Source organism: Strigops habroptila, chromosome 1, assembly GCF_004027225.2.
Source record: "Strigops habroptila isolate Jane chromosome 1, bStrHab1.2.pri, whole genome shotgun sequence".
NCBI classification, from domain to species: Eukaryota; Metazoa; Chordata; class Aves; order Psittaciformes; family Psittacidae; genus Strigops; species Strigops habroptila.
The window spans coordinates 18845294-18861449 of record NC_044277.2 but is presented as its reverse complement, the minus strand read 5'-3'; the positions used below and the strand labels follow the sequence as shown (position 1 = coordinate 18861449).

General features: G+C 40.2%; 1 protein-coding gene across 6 annotated transcripts in view; it reads left to right on the top strand.

Moving 5' to 3' along the window:
- OXR1 (oxidation resistance 1) overlaps window positions 1-16156 on the top strand; it is a 261974-nt gene that overhangs the window by 158991 nt on the left and 86827 nt on the right. The window lies entirely within an intron of this gene.

The window sequence follows — 16156 nt, the reverse complement described above, 5'->3', positions numbered from 1 at the left end:
GCCATGCTGTGGAGGAACAGATGTCTGCAGGTGTGGAACTGATTGAGAGATTCTGCATTGCTTCTTTCCCGTATGTTATAACTAAGGTAAAGGGCTTCCCATCTAGTTAAAATGCATGGACCAAGAATGATTGTAGTACCATTGTCTGGCTGTCCTATGTGCCAGGACTAGGTGAATACAACACTAGTATTGTGACATCTATTAGACAGGAAGTTTGTTTACAATTGAATGCTGTTTCTTAATAAGGAAAGTTGCTTATTACTTTATTGAAGGATAGAAGAGATACCTTCAAAAATACCTTAATTTCTGCAGTACACTGAAACCTCATCATAGTTTTCCTGAGCTTAGGGGTATGGCTTGTAACAATAGTAGGAGTGGTCAGGATGTGGTGAGGGATGCTTTGGGATAGAGAACAACAGAAGTAAAGACCAGAGAAGCAAAGGAAAAAAGTGGAAGGGATGAATGGGAAACTGAATAGGCCTCATACTTCAGGGGCAAGGATGCCTGGGATAAACTGAATCTACTTAAGTCACTGTTAAAGCAGGTTTATATATATTCTTTATGTTTTGGGGTATGTTTAACGAAATAACATAAGTTATTTTTTTGTAAATACACAAGGTCATGTCTTAAATGTCCAATCTGTAAGGTCAGAGTCTTAAAGACAGTTCCTTTATTGACTGTGTGGATTGCACCAGGGTTTAGATGAATCCATGCGACCAGATAGGATACATCTGAAGGTGCTAAGGGACTTGGCCAATTTTGAAATGAAATAACCTGTCATCTTTGAAAGGTCATGCAGATCAGGGAGGTTCCTGAGGACTGGAAATAAACAAATGTCACATCTCTCATCAGGAAGGAGGATGTAGGCCAGTCAGACTCACCTCAGTCCTGGGATGGAGCAAATGGAAGCCATGTCTTGGCCCACAAATGCTAAGGCAGTGCCTGGGAACTCCCAGCATGGATTTACCAAGGGCAAATAGTATCTGAGCAAACTGAATGCATCCTCTGATGAGATGACTGGCTCACTCGATGAAGGGACCTCCTGTCTTTAATGGTGACTGTGCTCTGGGGACACATATCCAGGGAGGATTGAAGACCTGCTGGCCATTTAGCTGGAACAACATAAAACCTGGTGCCTGCAGCAAAGCATGGCCAAGAGGCTAGGTACCTTTGTCCGTGCTGTTCTGGCTAGAGTACTCTCAGCACTTACGTGCATCAGTGAATTCAGTGTCAGTGCTACTCCCGTGAATGATGGGGAAAACCAGAAGAGTTTCTGAGGGCTAATAATGAAAAGGGACCTACTGCTGAGGCTGAGGGCACTCAGAGTTTGGCGGGAGCAGTATCACATGCAGCAGCTACGCAGCACACAACAGACTGGATTTTGGGTTTCTCTTTATGTTTTTGAATCTGGTAGTTAATCTTACGGTTTTAGGTGATGATTGCAGCTGGAAAGAAGCTTAACCTATATAATGTGAGTAAGTAAAAGTAAATACATGAAATGGAATAGTACAAAGTCATAATATCATATTCTGAAGTTTTATTTGTTTGTTTTTAATTCTGCAAAAATGCTTCAGACTCTTTCTTAGGTAAATAAATAACCTGCATTTTGAAGTTGGATTTTTACTCTAACACTGTCTTTTGTCATTTTGTCTATTAGTCCTGTTCTCAAATCCAAAGTCATCTGAAATTTATTAGAAGAAATGAAAGGGGAAAGTTTCATACCCAATGTTAAACAGTCCTTTTGAAAAGTAAATATTTTCCTTCTAGCTTTTTTTGTTTTGCTTTCCTCCAAGAAGAGTCTCTAGAGGTACATGGCACATCAGTAGTTTTTGTCTGGGAGAAAATGCTAACCTAGCAAACAGGAAAAACTTCTAATAGGGGCATGGACCGGCCCATTCCAGGAGGTTGGAATTGTGCAAATGAGATATATGCAGCACTTGAGTGTTGGCCAATGACTTTTCTTATATGTTGATTTAGACTGACTAGTCTAAAGTGTACAAGATATAATTTGAATATATAATACAAAAACTCTTAAGTCTTTCGTGTTCTTCCTCCTTAGTAATCAAATGAAATCAGAAATATATATGGAAGAGAATGTTTTGATCTATTTATAATGCATGCTGTCTCGACAACTAGCTTTATAAAAGGAATATTTTTGCTGGTTTATTTTTTTCTAAACAGAAGAAAAAGTTGGCTCCTGGGCTAGTTGCTAAAGAAGGGAACCAGGGTAGCACGTGTAATCCATGAAGCTGATACTGCAATGTCTGTAAATGATAGTGGAGTGTAAGCAGGAAGCAGATTTTGGCATTCAACACAGGGCTAAATATGAGTGTAGGCTGCTAACTTGGTGCACATACAGGGTATGCAGGCTTGTTTGGGAGAAAAGAGAAAAAAACCCAGACTTGTATCTCTTTCTGAAGATTCTTGCATTTTGAAATATGTCAGAAATGTATGTGGCTCTGTTACTCTCTGGGGACAAGTATGCCATGATTCGGGTGAGAGATGCATGCATTATACATTACCAGAGCCCTGCGACCAGATTTAAGAGGAATTTAAGGCACACAGACACTGCATTAGGCCTCCGCAAAGAAGTCAATAACTTATGTTCCCTTTAAAGCTTCTGGTTGAAATCCTGAACCCAGTAAAATGGATAGAAGAATTCCGTAGATCTCAGGAAATTAGGATTTCAGCTTCAGAGTTTCATCTTGTCCCTTTCAAAGTGAATGAGTAATGCTGTTGATTAGGGTGAGATCAAGAATGAGTCACTAACCCTCTGTAGTCACTAATGGTAAAATTAGATGATACCCTTTCAAGACTTTTGGGGAACTTTTTCACATGAACTTCAAAGAAATGATGATATATGTCTATATAAATAACCTTGGTAGCATCAGAAGAGAAGAGTTTTCTACCCTCAGGAAAGTCTATGGCATATACAACACATTTATTACTAACCAGAAGGTGTATTTTTGGAGGCTGTTTATAGGGTTTTGGTTTGTTTTGTTGTTTTTTTCTTTTTTTTTTTTTTTTTAATGAGGCATCAGCTGTTTACTGAAGACTAATTAGAAGAAATTTGTCGGCATTTGTGAATTTGTTCCTTTCATGATTCAGGAGATAAGCCTGCTTTGTTCTTTCTCTTTTCCTCTCTCTCTTTAATGAAGTGTTTCTTAATAACCTACTAATTAAAATCTTCTTTACCCATATTTGATGATCGTTAATTTGGGACAAATGCCCTCTTACTGAATCTGTTTCTGTCATGAGTCCCTCTTGCAAACAGATCGGCCAACAGGGTGTGTTAAATCCAAAGTGTATCTTTGCACATCAGTGCACATGCATGTGCCTGGTCAGCTCGGGATGAAGGGTCAGTGTCCAACATCCAGGAGGGTCCCAATGCCACGTCCTGGGCACTTGCAGCCCCAGGAGGTTCCCTGCACTGCTGTGGTCTTCAGGTGTCTGAAAGTCTCTGCTCCAAGAGCTGAGACTCCAATGGCCTGACACTTAGCACTTTTTGCTAAGATGCAGAAAGGTATTTATATGCTCATACCAGTGCTTGGAGTTGATTCATTGCATTTGCATTGATGCTGGAATAATGTATTTCTGGAAGGAGAAACAAACATATAATTTCCAGAAAAAAGAACAGGACCGGGTCTTGTTTAGGTGTCCGATTAGTGTGGCTGGGTTTGCTTACAGCTGGTGTGACTTACACTTGGGCGGTCAAAGAGAAATAACGTATTTAATATGGAAAAAAGTTCTCTAGCCTTGATTTCATGAGCTGAACCATTACTTGGATTTGGAGTGTTTATTTGTTGAAGATCTTGGGTTTTGACTCTTCCTGACTTGCATCCAGGAATAAGTCTGGTTGTGTTAGAAAAATTTGGTTCAGTTAAGCAACTGAGCTTTCAGAATGTTCATCATACTCAGATGCTGATCACATTTAAATTTTAATACAACAGGCAGAGTGTGCGCCTGTGACAACCCATTTACATGAGTGCACATAGTTTTCCTCCCTGTTTCTTCCTGGAAGGCCTGATGTGCTGTCAGTGCAGGGAGAATGCAGGGAGTATCCCCCTGCGATCACGGTTTGGATGAAAGGTGAGAGGAGCCTGCCCTTCACTTCGTCCTTTCAAAGAGCCAAACCTGTGCCCCCTGTTAGATGGTCAGTACCTGGCTGGTGGCGGGGGAGGATGAGCCTCTGGTGTCAGGCTGCCTCTGCTTGAATTATTTTCCACCGATCAGGTCTTTCATATAAAAAGGTAGAAAACAGAGGAAATTATTTCCTTTTAATTATAAATCTATGTTTTTCTGGTGGGTTAGCACTTGCAGGGAGCTGCTGTAGTGCAGTTTTCAGTGTTTTCATTGGCTGCAGCAACAAAATAAAACTGTGATTTTTTTTCTTCCTGCATAATGCAAGTTTTAGACTTTGATTTTCAGGGTAAATAAAATTTGTTTACACTAAGTTGGAAGTTTTATTAGTACTGAATAATTCCTCACTGTGCAAACTCAATCTTTCCTTTTCTCGCTCAACCCCAGCCTTCAGCTCATCAAATTAACAAATAATTTCAATGTTTTACAAAATGGAAAGGGAATTAGATAACTCTGCAGTGTGCTGGTGCACTGAGTGAGCCTAAAAAGGCATTTCTGCCTTGCTCTTCTGCTTGTATTTCTGTTTTGTGGAGGCAGGAGGTGGACAGAGTGTCTGCTTTATATTGCAAAATGGGTAAACAATCCTAACACAATCAAATTACAAACCTAGACAACCCTCAAAATAGTCGCAATTAAAGAAAAAATGTGGTGGCTCCAACTGTACAAACGTTACAAGTAAGATTGATACAAGGAATCCTGGGACGCTGACTGCAAGCCTACCTTGTAAATTCTTGGAAGAATTTATTGTCTCAGTTCAGTGAATTGAGTAAAATGTTTCTGTAATATTTCCTTTTTTGAAGTATGGACACAAATACTCATGTAAACCAGGGTCTCCCTCAAAGGAGACCTCCTTGGACTTTTAATCTTTCTTCATGCTCCCATACCACAGTCTCTTTTGTTTGTTTTTCCTCAGAGGTTGCCCCCAGAGCATCTCCCTCAAGCAAGGTCCTGCTCTTGTCTCTTCTCGCCATTGCCCTTTGGCTCTCCTTTGCTTGTACCCCCAGATGGGCTTTTCCTCTCTTAGATATGTTGTGTAGCCCTTCACCCCTTGAATTTTCCTTTGTGCCTATGCTATACTTGTGCAGTCTCATATCTTGTTCTTGTCCCTGCGCAGGACAGATGAGTGGGTCGGTCAGCTACAGCTTTCCTCTTTGGGCCTGCCTGCCAGGTGGCTTTCTCTGTTGCAGGAGCCTCAAAGGATTAAATGTGGCTCCTGAATGTGACTTAAGTTGATCGCTGCTTATAAAAATATGACTCAAGAGTGTCATAAGGGTTGTATTTATCACAGATCTAACTTTAGGGAAGTGAAGTGTGAGTGGTAGGAAAAGTTTGGTGTCCATCAGCTGAGTGTAGTGGTTGCTGTATTTTACAGGAAAACTTCCCTTCTGCAAAGAGTTCCTTAGGAAAATAGGAAGGAATATCCTGGGTCACTCAACTGTAAAACCCACTGCTGCTGCGGTATACTGATTTAAGTTACCGTTTCTAAAAAGCCTGGGTGATTGAGCTTGGGATTCACCTTCAGTGACATAGGTGGACACATCAGTGATACTTGTGTAAAATTTCAGTGGAGATTAATTGAAGGAAACTCAGGCAAGTCCAAGTTTATGTGTGGTGCTGGTCTTGTCTACCTCCTCAGTGTACAGATGGTAGATACTTCTACAGAAAATCATCTGTAGATAGAGTTGGCAATCAGGCACATTCTTAGCAGGCAGCATATGTAGCTTCTCAGTTTCTCAATTAATGTAGACATATTGCAAAAGACTAATTCAATATCTCTTCAAAACCTCTTCTGCTTCACTGCTAGCTGCTAGTTGTTGGGTAGATCACAATTCTTCAGTGGCTCCAGCCATATTGCTCATCACTCATTCCTCACCTCATATGCGTACTGAAGTGCTCACAGCTTCAATCACTGCTGTCTCCCTTTGGGGACGTGATGGTGGGGCAGCTTCTTCCTCACTGCATGTCCCAAGAGGTGTCAGTGGGGATCCTTGAAGCGCTGCTGGTGGCTCTGCACACAGGCAGCTTCTGCACTCAGCTACTGTTTCTTGCTGTGAGCATTCCCTCTTTGGGCCTTTTGCTTTCTCTCATGTACAACCTGAAATACAAGCTGATGGGTGTCAGTGTTGTGGGTCTCCCAAGGCAGAAAAAGGCACTCAGAGATGGTGACACCATCAGGGGTTCTGTTTATGGAGTGCTGATTGCCATCCACTGCAGCTCTTCCCTGTTACGAGACACCAGTGGGGGCAGATTTCTGCCTGCGTAGATGGTGCAAGCTCTTTTTACAATTAGTTTTTCCATTATCCCTTTGTATTTGTTAGTAATTGAAGTTTGCCTAATTTAGATTAGACTGTTTCTCAATTTCTCAATTATCCTAAATTTTTGTAGCAGCAACAGTAGTACTGACGTGCACTGTGGTTAAAGCCTGAAGGGACATGAATGCTGAATAAGAATATGACTTTCCCTTCACATTTCCAGGGTTCGAACTCTGCCCCCTCATAGCCTGCTTCTTTCTCTGATGTCCTGCCAGGTTATTTCTGATGCTACTTCCTGACTTGTCTGGTGATTCTTAGTGTACTGCTTTGCTGTACTTCACTGGAGACATTGTTATTTTAGGAGAATCATGTCCCTTCAGATTAGTCATTTAGAATGTACTGGAGAGACATATGTTTATATGTGCGTGTATATATATAGTGGTATTTATATTTTTAACTTTAAATTCAAAAGCCATGCAGAAAAAAAAAAAACCTGAAAAAAACAGTGTTTTGTGAAAGGCAGAGAGAATGAATCATTAGAAGAAGAAATTATCACCTTTTTCACTCTGGGAAGTAAACAGGTACATGAAGGCAAGATAACTTACCAGACAAAGGATATAGGTAATCACATGAGATGGTGATGGTGCCTTCAGGCGAGGTTGGTTCTGATCAAAACAGTGCTGAACACTTTAGGATTCAGTAAGATTCTATTATCATATATCATTCTTCCAAATTTCTGTATGACTACATCTTTCCAACCTCTACCCCTTGCTTCTGCTACTGTATGAGCTGGTAAATCCTAGTTAGGAATGAGTCTGTTCTGGTGGTGTCTGCTTCTCTCCAGAAAGCAAGCAAGTCAGTGCAGAATCAAGCCAAAGATGTATATGGCGAAAGTTGGTTCAGATCAACTCTACAAGAATCTGAGCATAATTCAATACAAATAGGATCAGTATAGAACAAGTAGGTGACTCTCTCAATAGTGTCTGTGTTTTAGCAAGTCTGCATTTCACCAATTAAGGCACAGGTCAGAACTAGAGCACCCATACTGCACCCTGCTCCTCTGCTTGGAGCCTTCTCCTCTCCCAGGGCTTCTTCATCTCCACTGCCTTGTACCCATTCCTTCCAACGTGCATCCGGGTGCCCCAGTCTGGTGCCTGGTCCCTGCCCCGAGTCTGAGGGAAGGATGGGCCAGCTGGAAGGTTGCTTGTCAGTGCTTCAGCGTTAGCTCTGCCTGCTACACTGGCACTGGCAGCGCGCCCATGATTAGAAGGAAACTGCTGCACTGAAAATACTTGTACCATAAATAAGAGGTTTACTACGTTATGCTGACTCTGGAGAGAAACAAAAGATCGTTCCTCTGAGGAATAAAGAAACAGGACAACAGGGTTTTTTGCTGTGATTTTATACTGCAGGATGCAAAGATTTAAAAAAAAAAAGGGGGGAATTTCTTTAGCTGAAACAAAAGAACTGTGTGGAAAATTTCAGACATTTGAATGTAATTTATCTTTCAGTCGTAAGTGGGCAGGAGAGCTGCATGTTTCTCTTCAGTAAAACTGCAAGGAAGTGGCTGCCTTTAAAATCAAGGACCTTTTTGGCTGAAGGAAAACAATGTTATGCATCTTTTATTAAGAAGCTGAACTCTGCTTTATGGCTACTTGTGTCTAAATGAGCCTGAACATGCTTTATCCTTAAAAAATTGGGATATCATTCAATAAGTGCACATAAAAGCAGTTTGCAGCGTGCCCTGCCAAAAGTCAGCAAGTCCACTGACAACAATTTTAATGGTCTGTTAGTAAAGATCGAGCAACATTGTGACTGATTTATTATTGTGGCAGTTTTGATTGGTAAAGAGAACAGACCACCACCAGTTCAGTACTGCTAACTCCATTCTCTGTTTTGTTTTTATTTTTCATCTGGCTCAGGACTTGCTGAACAAAATAAATTCTTTACCAATAACTCTGTGAACATATATATAAGAAAATCTATTATTACCTTGGTTCTCACAGAAAGGAACACTAACTTTGCTGTTAAGTGAACTTGCTTATGAATTTCAAAACATAGATTCTTTCATATGATTTCAAAAATGGGTATGAAAGTCCTAGTCCTTAAAAAAATTTAGGAATTCAGATTCCTCATGTCAGAAAAATGCTTTTTATTTTTCTTTGAAATGTATAGTCGGTGAAATGTCTCACTAAGCACAACAGGGATAATAAAAAGTCATTTTAGTGGCATGTCTGGGTACGTGCATTCCTGGCCTTATGTAAAAATGTTCTAGTGAATTTATTTAGGTTGTATGATTAAAAAAAAAGATGGAATTTTCACTTCATTATGAAAATGAAAAAGTATTTTCTGATTAATAATTTTCAGAAGTTTGTTAAAACTGTGGAGGGGGAATAGGCGCTGATTCATGAAACTGCAGTTGGTTCACTGACGTATTTGGTGCAGGAAGGTGTGGGCAGGATGCATACATATTGCCTTTGGCTAGAGCAACCAGAGTTTCTGCATGATGCTTGTAGAAGTTACTCAGCTGTAAGAAAAGGGAATGAACATTACATGGGGTTGCATTTTTTTTGTGCGCGTAATTTACCATCTTTCCTTATTCATGGAGTTGCAATGGTGCAGTCCATGACACTGCATTAGCTTTGGTGGAATTTTGCTTCAGCCCATGGCCCGTATCCTTGGAGTTCACTACAGACCAGTGTGCTGGGATATTAAAACTTCATGGACCATAGAAGGTTTTCTGAAATGTGAACTCCATTAAAGGATATTGAGTTCTTTGTTCTTTGCAAAATTATTTTTCTTACATGAAGCAAAGTTTGACTTTTGGAATTCAGTTCCACAGGCAACTATGTTTGGGGAAAACAGGCTCCTTTGTACAGTACATGCAACCAGGAGGTATGTTTGTAGTAGACTTAGTTTCTTGTCAAACTTGTTGCTATTATTTCCTATCTGGATCAGACATGAAAACCAGGTAACAAGAATTAAGTTTGGAGTATCAAAGAGTGAATTAAGTAGCATATATACCTGCAGAAGAACTCCATTTAAATGTGCTAAATTGATTGATTAGTTCTGATATAATTGTAGATCAATACTTTCAAACCCCAAAGCAGTGATGTTTGCAGGAACACAGAGCAGAGTTACAAAGCAAGACTATTCCCTCTTTTTTGGTAGTTTTGGTTTGTTTTGTTGTGGTTCGTTTTGGGGTTTTTTAATTGACTTGACTTACTGTATATGCCCTGCCTTTGTAGAAGTGCTTTGTCTGAGATGAACCACATCTACATGTTAATGTGTCACACTTAGGTATGAACTTTGGAAACACATGACAAAAAACTGGGTTCCTACAGATCCCACATTCTACCAGCAAGTTTCTTGTTCAGGCTTTGTATTCTGAAGACCATGTTAGAAACCTCTTGTTATAGTGCCTTGAGCCCTCTTGGTGAGTCTCTTGCAGTAAAGGAAACATTTTCTTGTTATCACGCCTGCTTTATATGTGATACCCTGTTTTGTATGTGATTCATCACCAGTATCGAGATCAGCCTCTTGTCCTCTACAGAAGGCCCACCTTTCCCCCAAAGAAACCACATATTTCTGGCAGCATTTGGCTGTGATCATCAGAGGAGCCATCCAAAGAAAACCATACTCTGTATTTTTAACATCAGACTCCAAATGAAGGCTGAAGGGAGGAGAAGAGAAGCAGTAAGAGGAGCCCTCTGATCAGCTTGCCAGCAGGGCCCCAGCCCCAGCCTTGCCAAGCATGTGTGGCCAGTGCAGGACATCTATCCCAGCTCAAAACCAGGCTCTGCTAGGGCTGGCTTTTGAACTAGTCCAACACGAGCTGAAGAAACTCTTTCTTTAAACCACCTCAACTAAAACCAACTCAAGGTAAAAAGTTTGGGCCATTTCATTTTGGTTTTTTTTTCCAAGAACCCTCCTACACATGGAGGTTTGTGAACCCTGAGGGAGCACAGGAGGGGTCATGATACTTTGTGGGTCACTACATGGGAGTGCTCTGAGGCACTCTCGTGCACATTTTTATCCCAACGTGAAGGTGAGTATCCAGTGGAGAGTGCTGCAGAGGATCGGCAGGCCTGAGGTCTTAGTTAGCCCCTTACACCTGCTGGGACTTTCTTCTAGGACTATTGAGAGCCCAAGCTTATGTATTATAATACATAATACATAAAATCTCACTGAGCTGATGTGGGTGAAGATGTAGACATAAAAGAAGGGGAAAGCTGGGGATAACCTGGAGCTAATCAAAATAACAAGACAGTTTACAAAGCCAGACAAAATGCTAAGGACAGAAATGCGTAAATTAAATAATGGTTTTGAGGTAGGTTTGGTTTTGGGTTTGGTTTTTTTTGGTTTTTTTTCCCCCGAAGCAAACTGGAGAAACAGAAAGGATCGGCGCAGTAGCTACTGTGCTTTAGCTGCTCCCAGCTGGTGAGTGGCATTTTAGGGGCATTTCCAGCAGGCATACTTCAGAATAGTGGTTTGATTACTGCAGACTGGGGCTCTTGATGAACCAGCCTTAGAATAGAAGAGATTCAGCCATCTGTAGAGGCGATTTAGAATGTAACCCTGTTTTTGTAAAGTGTCTAAACACACAGTTAATGTCTATAGGAGTAATTATGATAACTAGAGCTTGCTTTGGGACTGTGATCAAGGATTTCAGGAATATCTCTGGAATTTCAGAGTTTTATATAGAAATTTTATCTGCTATAGAAAGCTGTGTAGCTATGAATGGAAAAAAAAAGAAAAAATTTGAAATAAATATTTTCAGAATTCCAGGTATTACAAAAGATCAGCAAAACAGTTTAGTGTTCAAAATATTTTTTTAGTATAACCAGAAACAATCTACTATAGAAAAAAAAGAGATTAAAATATGAATCTGCATATAATAAGCTCACTGTTAATTATTATGATATTCATTTATAAGAGATACCTGAAATGGGAAAGAAGATCTTGGGACAAAAGGAGGCATTACTGAATGACTCTTTACTTTTTTTAATGATAAGCAGCAATGTAGGAAACATTTATCTTCTAAATCTTTTTCCTCCTTTCCCAGGGGGGGAATGTTTATTTTGTTCCCTAAACAACCTTGATGTACCATATATGTTTCATTATTTTGTTCCATTCCGGTATACGCAAGTTTCCCTTAAAAACAATTGTGATGTCTGTATACATTATATTTACTGGACATTTCCAATCTAGGATAGTCTGTGATGGATTACTTTAGAATCCTAGGATAGTTTGGGTTGGAGGGGACCTTTAAAGATCATCTAGTCCAGCCCCCTTCATCTAGGGGCATTTTCGATTTCTTTGGCATCTGGCAACAGGTCTGAGTGTGCGCTTGGTGCCATTTATTAGAAAGAACTCTTTGCAAAGGCAGCATTTTCAAATGTGAAATCTTAACCGTATGGACTAATTAACTTGAAACTATTTTCCTTAGTAAGACAGCAAGAACAAGAAAGATAATGTAATTATTTAAGTTCAGGCAGGTCCATCTTTCTAACATAAAGTTTCAACCAGAATTTTCTGTTTCTCATTCCTCTCCATGTCAAAGCAGTAAATTTTCACTGGACAATTATTCAATTTACCTTCAAAGGATTAAAATATATCTTAGGGTTTATTGAGACAGCTTTTGAAAAAACAAAACCAACACTTTTGCAATTTACTGAATCACGGAGAATGAGGACGTCAGGTTTGTAAATATGAATTAAGGATTACATTGCTACTGGTAACGTCACAAATAGCTGCAAGCATATAATCTCTCCAGAAAATGTAGTTTTATTCAATATGTAATTATAAAAGTTCTATTTCTGGTTTTGAATTCCTCACCTCTCTACAGATTTGTTACTACAGCTCTGTATTCTTATGGTTTGCATTTTACATCCCTAGGATGTTTGGATTTAATCAGAATGTTAACAGTGCCACATTCTGTCACAGACGAAAGACTGGGGTTGTGTTTTAATATTGGAGGCTTGGCTAGTTAATGAAATTGATGTGTTTGCTGGAACATACACTTGAGATTCCCTTGAAAGCAAGCCCAGATCTAAAATTCCCAAGACAACTTGTAATACTCTCAGCCAGAAGACCAAACTGTGAAGCTGAAATGTGGTTTTGCTGCAATTTGTAATACACAGACCAAGGTCATGTGAAAAATCTTCATATTAGCAAAAGTCTGATGAGGGAAATCTGGGGCTGAGGATGATAGCAAACTGGCACTCACCTCAGTGATGGGGGATTCTCATGCAGTTCCTCCATTGCCTGCAGCTTTTGGCTTGTGTTTTCATATGGCTCCAGGGTCTGGCCACCTTGTGAGATTAAAATGTGCTTTGCTTAAACTGACTTTGTCTGATGGGCATCAATATTGTGCCCACAAAAAAAAAAATGCAGTCAAAACTTACAGCTTTCATCCAGAGTACTCAGAAGTCACTGTCAGAACCAGAGTTTCACCAGCACTACAGCCAGGCTGCTCTTACTGCTGGAGTATAGGCTCTGTTGGACTGTTTCATGCATTGTAGGAGAAGGATTCAATTACCTTTAAGTCATCCTTAATAAAAATGAGAAGTCAATTAAAATTAATGCAGTCTTCTCCTTCGATGCTGACTTAAATTAAGGCGTTGGAAAGTTATCAAAAAGGTTGCTTATTGCTTTTATTGAAGATCATAATTGACAGAGAGGAACCACAGCTCTTATTTTGAAATGTGATTTCTTTATGTAGTTCTGCATATCCTTTATTGTCTATTGCTATGAAATATTTGGTTAACTAACTGCAATTTTAAGGGGAAAAAAAAATGACATAGAGAAAGCAACTGCATTCTGTTAAATATCCTTCCCAAGAACTCATTTTATGAGACGGGTGCTTTTCATCCTGGTAAAGCATTTAGCCAAGATTTGAAAAGCGCCAAATGATGAGAAGCTGTGGACAGTTTCTGTGGACTCCCAAATGTAAGTTTTCAACCACTGGCCAATATGCCCCCTGTTTAGGTATATAGGTGCAATGCAGAAATTTCAGGGAAATAACATCAAAAGGATCTCCTGCAGATTCAAGCTGCACTAAAGAGTCTCTCTCTGGAGGGTAAAAGGGACTGGACGAGAGCGGGGAGAAACTACTACTCTTGTGAAAAGCCCCTTCGACAGTTTGTGTCTTTACTTGCTGACAAAATCTTTGGAAGAGCATAGCAGGTATAGCTTGTGATTCTAGTTTCTTCATGTAGAACTGTAACTGTCATGGGATACAACTTGGAAGACTCTGTAAGGTTCTTGGTGCTGTGTCTTTTCTGAAGGAAAGGGTTCAAACTGTTGAATCCCAAGTTGAGCCAAAGGTGATTTTCAGCTCCTGCCTATCTGGAATGCTGCAGTGGATGGCTATAAACTCTGTAGAACAGAGAGGCAAGGAAGGAGAGACAATGGGGTAGCCCTGTATGTTAGGGAGTGTTTTGATTGTCTACAGCTCAATGATGGTGATGACAGGGTTGAGTGTTTATAGGTAAGAAGCAGAAACCACTAGGTCTGCCACCAGCTAGACCCAGCAGGAACTTCAGAACAAATGAGATATTACTGGAGCTGTGGGACACAAATCATAGAATCATATATTGGCTTGGGTTGGAAGGGACCTTAAAAGCTCATCTAGTTACAACACCCCCTGCCATGGGCAGAGACACTAGACCAGGTTGCTCAAAGCCCCATCCAACCTGGCCTTGAACATTGCCAGGGATGGGGCAGCCAGAGCTTCTCTGGGCAACCTGTTGCAGTATCTCACCACCCTCATCATAAAAGCTTTCTTCCCTTATGTCCAATCTAAACCTTTCATTTTAAAACCATTGCTCCTTGTCCTGTCACTACAGGCCTTGGTTAAAAGTCTCTCTCTGTCTTTCTTATAACCCCTTTTTATATATTGAAGATCTCCCTAGAATCTTTTCTTCTGTAGGCCAAATAATGTGAATTCTCTCAGCTTTTCTTTATAGGAGACGTGTATTTTTAAAGTGTAAAAGCTCATAACTTAAGATGCTGCAAAACTGCACCATATTATGTTTCATCAGTTCTGAGATATTTTTCTTCTCTATTTTTCCTTGTCTCTTTATAATTTTTGTTATCATTCTCTCATTCTCATTCCGGTGGGCATGAATTGTGTCACAGCAGTGCCTGAAGAGCTGTTTATACAATGTGAGTAAAAGCTTACTCCAAGGAATATGTAGCTTTAAAAGTAAATCAGAAAACAGAGAGGGGTAAAATAAAGTGTTTTCTAGGTACTCAGATGAGGCAGAATATGTGCTTGCAGTCATAGAGGAGGAGTCAGAGTTTGGACTTAAAGCTTCAGTGAAGTATGAAGAATCACATTTCTTAGGCATCCCACAACAGGTGATGTTACTTGTGAGGAGATCCTGACTTCACCTGTTTGTTATTCCCTGCATGCTCTTTCCCGAAGGCCACTTTCTCCTGCTCAGGGGAGAAAATGAAGTGCTGTCTGCGGATCCTTCATTTGCACTAAGAAAAACCTTCGAAGAGAGCAATAAAAATTGCAAGGACGCTTCCTTTCTTCTCTTCCAGTAACTGTGCCCATGCCACCACCACCCCCTCACAGGGTTATGTATGAAATGCGAGGTATCATGAAGTGCCGTGTGCAATGAGGGAACATAGACTGCTAGAGACAGTGGTCTTTTTACTATTTCTACTTTTTCTCCTTAAAACTCTCCATCTCTGATATTTGTGCTTTCAGTGCTGTGTGGATTTTAAGATACTTAGTTTCCATGCCTCAGACTTGGTATAGTCTCCTCTTTGCCTTCTCACTGTTTTCCTCCTTGAATGTAAATAGAGGTAAGCTCTGTGTTAGAATCCATCATGGAAAGAAATGCTCTGGAAATAAAGTAGCTAACTGTATTTTTGTGCCTTTCAAGGACATAGTTTCTTAGGAGCCAGAGAAGAGGAACCAGTGAGTAAACGAAAAGTAAGAAACAAAAAAGTAATACCTCCTGCACTTTGGACTATGACAAAGATAAATGTGAACCTAAGGTCCATTGTGTGGCCTGAACACTTGCCAAACCAATCAGTCCCCTCTTTGGCCACATACTGCTATTACTGGCTTGCAGAATCCACATTAATAAAAGGTTTTGCATAGGAACCAATAGCAAGGTACAGTTTTGAACAGGTATCTATTGGAACATTCTTTTAAACAAAATTTGACAAAATGTACTATATTTAGACTTGTACTTTTCCACTGTCAAAACATTGCACCTTAAAACTGCAGAATGCCCTCAGGGAGACACCCATTCCTGTATTCAGTAAGGAGGCAAAAAAAGGTGTGTCTGGCATGAACAAATCTTGGTCAAATGCTTTACATTAATTCTACTGCATGCTGGGTTTGCTCTGAAAACAATTAACGAGAAGAGAATGTTCCCCTTTCACTTTTCTCTTGATTAGCTCATCTGCCCTGGGTACTAGCCAGTTTGTTAACATTTGGAATTAAGATTTTGCAGTGAAGTAAGAGAAGCAAAGTGCAGGACTTGCAGTAGCATCACAGCATTACAGCAGGGGTTCTGCTGTAAAATCTCATGGATCCCCACTCAGTGCTTTCCAAACATCTCATTCTGTGCTCTTCAAACAATCTCCCTCTTGACCCCAAAGCAAACTGAGTTAAGAGTGTGACCCAAGAAGCCAGAAGAAATTGGCCCAGACTATCTTTTTAGTTTTTGACCATGCCCATTCACTAGATTCATTACACCAGTGCCATCTCCCATCAAGTACTTCTGCACTAGGGGAAT